Source organism: Arachis hypogaea, chromosome 17 (assembly GCF_003086295.3).
Source record: "Arachis hypogaea cultivar Tifrunner chromosome 17, arahy.Tifrunner.gnm2.J5K5, whole genome shotgun sequence".
Lineage (NCBI taxonomy): Eukaryota > Viridiplantae > Streptophyta > Magnoliopsida > Fabales > Fabaceae > Arachis > Arachis hypogaea.
Window position 1 is genome coordinate 116,769,654 of NC_092052.1, and position 4,055 is coordinate 116,773,708.

Sequence of the window (4,055 nt, forward strand, 5' to 3'; positions counted from 1 at the left end):
ACGTTAATGAGAAAAGTAATCGCCAATAACGTCCTCGAAGCCATCATAGCCCACGTTAAGAGTCACGTTAACTTAGTTAACGTGAACTCTAACGTGGAAGAAGAAAATGAAGCCAACGTTAGTGACACTCATCTTTGTCACTAACGTTGGACCAAGCTCATATTGGCCACGTTAAGAGCCACGTTAACTCAGTTAACGTGGACTCTAACGTGGGGAAGCAAAAGAATGGCCAACGTTAGTGACACTCACCTTTGTCACTAACGTTGGACTAAGCCACTTTGAGCCATGTTAGTTGCCACGTTAACTTAGTTAACGTGGAAGCTAACGTGGAGGGAGCAATAATCGCCAACGTTAGTGACACTCACCTTTGTCACTAACGTTGGAATGAGCCACTATGAGCAACGTTAACTCCCACGTTAACTTAGTTGACGTGGATGAAAGAATGATGAGCCAACGTTAGTGACACTCACCTTTGTCGCTAACGTTGGAGATGGCTATCACCACCACGTTAGAAGCCACGTTAACCTAGTTAACGTGAACTCTAACGTGGGAAGTAGGGGCATTTTGAAACGTTAGTGACAAAGGTAAGTGTCACTAACGTTTTCGAAGATTTGGCAAGCCTACGTTAAAGGTCACGTTAGCCACACTAACGTGAACTCTAACGTAGGGAAGGGAGGATTCTCAACGTTATTTGAAAAGGTAAGTCCCAATAACGTGTGCGAAGGATCAAGAGGCAACGTTAGTGGTCATGTTGGTGCCACTAACGTTGAAGTTAATGTGGGTCACCCTTGGGTTAGGACGTTATTGAAAAAGGTGACTGCCACTAACGTTCTCGAACCCACACTTTCACTTAACGTTAACGCCACTAACATCCTAAGCTAAAAGTCCCTGCCTACTTCATACTTTCTCTCTGCAAGTAAAGCTAAGCCCACTGAAGAGGATAACTGCTTCAAACTCAAGATCCAAAGGCCCATATCCAAGATTTGAAGAACCAACTTGAAGATCAGAAGAGTAGTATATATAGGGGTAGTTTTGAATCAAAAAGGGGGTTGGAAATTGGAGAACTACTCTCTGTATTTTACTTTCTCTGCAACTTTTAGTTTAATTCTGAGAATGTACTCTCCATCTATACTTTTCATTCCCAGAGCTATGAGCAACTAAACCTCTTTCATTGGGTTAGGGAGCTCTGTTGTAATTTGATGGATCAATATTAGTTTTCATTATTCTTCTTCTATCTTTTCTCTTGATTTTACTAGAAAGCTTTCAATCTTCATTCAATTGGGTAGTTATCTTGGAAAAGAAGCTATTCATACTTGGATCTCTTCGGAACTTTGGGAGAGGAATGAAGAGATCATGCTAGAAATGCTTTTTCATGTTGGACCAAATTGGGGTTTGGATGGATATAGTGACATATAATCCTACCAACACTTTGATTTGGAAATACATGTGGTATAATCAGTGATCATACTTCATCTCTTCTCATGAGCAATTGACCAAGGAATTGGCTATTGTTTAAGATTTGAGAGATTGAATTACCGAGAAATTGGAATTCGATCACTTAAGATTGCCAAGGAGATCAATTAATGCATTGATTGAGGAAGAGATGAAAATGAACTTGATCCGGAGAATGCAACATCTCCTAAGCCCAATGAATTCCCCATTTCTGATCTTACCCATTCTCTATAGATTCTGCAATCTACTTTTATGATCATCTTCCCCATTCCCATTTAAGATTCTGCAATTTACTTTCGGCTATTTACATTCAGCTTTTTATTTTCAGCATTTACGTTTTCTGCTATTTACTTTCCCGCCATTTAATTTTCTGTAAATCTCAAATCTAATTCTGCTTAGTTCAACTAGAACATTCCTCTAATTAAAGTTGCTTGACCAATCAATCCCTGTGGGATTCGACCTCACTCTATTGTGAGTTTTTACTTGACGACAATTCGGTATACTTGCCGAAGGAAAATTGTTGAGAGACAAGTTTTCATGCATCAAGTTTATGGCACTGTTGCCGGGGATTGATTTTGTATCAACAATGATTAAATTGGTGGATAACTAGATTGAGCATTTGTTTTTATTTTATTTGATTTAAGTTCATTTGAGTAATTTACTTTCTGTTCAGTTATTTTCTTCCCTTTCCCTTACCCATTTTCTTACTTGTTTAAAATTCAGCCACTAACCCACTAACTGTTTGATATACTGCATCACTCACACTAACAGCATTTCTGAAGAAGTTACTATCTGCATCTTTCTTTCTTGCGGTTGCCTTGTTGGTTGTATGACAGGTAGAAGAAGCGGAGCTTCAACTTCCTTTGATTCTGAACCTGAGAGGACCTTCTTGAGATTAAGGAGGGAAGCAAGAGGAAAACAAGTAGTTGGTGCGGAGGAAGAAGAGGAGTATTTTGAACCAAACATGGATGAAACTATGGAGAACCATCATGAAGAAGAGGCTCACAACCATGGCAGAGAAGGTCCAGCACATCAGGCTGGGCAAGAGAGAAGGGTTCTGGATTCGTACATCAATCCAAACCCAGGAAATTGCAGAAGTAGCATCCAAAGGCCAACCATACATGCCAACAACTTTGAACTAAAGCCACAGCTCATCACCCTTGTTCAGAGCAATTGTTCATTTCGAGGGAGTGTCCACGAAGACCCCAATCAACATCTAACCACCTTCCTGAGGATATGTGATACTGTGAAGTCTAATGGTGTTCATCTTGACACCTATAGACTACTTCTGTTCCCTCTCTCACTCAAGGACAAGGCATCTAAATGGCTGGAATCCTTCCCAAAGGAGAGTTTAGCAACTTGGGAAGATGTGGTGAATAAATTCTTGGCAAGATTCTATCCTCCTCAACGGATCAACAGGTTGAGAGCTGAGGTACAAACCTTCAGGCAGCAAGATGGTGAGACTCTATATGAAGCATGGGAGAGGTTTAAGGACCTGACAAGAAGGTGCCCACCAGATATGTTCAATGAATGGGTGCGGCTGCACATTTTCTATGAAGGTCTTTCTTATGAATCAAAGAAGGCAGTAGACCACTCATCCGGGGGATCTCTGAACAAGAAGAAGACCATTGAAGAAGCCATAGATGTTATTGAGACTGTAGCTAAGAATGACCACTTCTATGCTTCTGAAAGAGGCAACACTAGAGGAGTGATGGAGCTAAACAATGTGGATGCACTACTGGCCCAAAACAAGCTTATCACCAAGCAGCTGGCTGATCTTACCAAGAAGATGGAGAGGAACCAAGTAGCAGCAATCACCACCTCATCAGCAACCCAAGAGGGAGTGAATGCAGAGGCAGAGGATGAGCAAGAACAAGCTAACTACATTGGAAACTCACCTAGGAAAGCACATGATCCATACTCCAAGACCTACAATCCTGGTTGGAGGAACCACCCAAACTTTGGGTGGGGAAATCAACAAGACCAAGACCAAGATCAAAGACGCCACAACCCCAACAACAATGCAGCCCACCAATATTCCACGCAAAGATCATATCAAAACCCACCTAACAACACACCTCAACATCCATACCAAAGCCAAAATGGCCCTTCTCATCCCTCCAACCTCAACTCACCATCATCTGAAGATAGACTCTCAAGGATTGAGACTATACTTGAAGGCATATGCAAAGAGATTCAAGATAACAAGGTGTTCAAAAAGGAGGTGCGAGCCAGTATCAAGAACCAGGGAGACACCATCAAGAGGCTGGAATTTCAAGTGGGATACTTATCTGAGAAGATTCCCAAACCTACTGATAGCTTCCCAAGTGACACAGAGAAAAATCCGAGAGGTGAAGCAAAGAAAGTCAGATGGGAAGATTGCAAGATGGTTACTATAAGTGATAAGGAGACTGAGGAAGAGCTGAACAACCCATTAGAACAACCTGAAGATACTTCAACAGGAAAGCAGGGGGAGAATCATCAAGAAACCACAATTACACAGAAGGAGCTGACACAAAAGGAGCTGCTGAGACTCTATGCACCCTTTCCCCAATTACTAAATGGCTATGTAGAGAAGAGAATATACTCAAGGTTTCTTGATA

At 41.5% G+C, this 4,055-nt stretch overlaps 1 non-coding gene across 1 annotated transcript; it reads right to left on the bottom strand.

Moving 5' to 3' along the window:
* Positions 1 to 2,869: 2,869 nt before the first annotated feature.
* LOC112767826 (small nucleolar RNA R71) lies at positions 2,870 to 2,976 on the bottom strand. Its single transcript, XR_003185267.1, has one exon. It is a non-coding gene; the product is annotated as a small nucleolar RNA R71 (small nucleolar RNA).
* Positions 2,977 to 4,055: the final 1,079 nt, after the last annotated feature.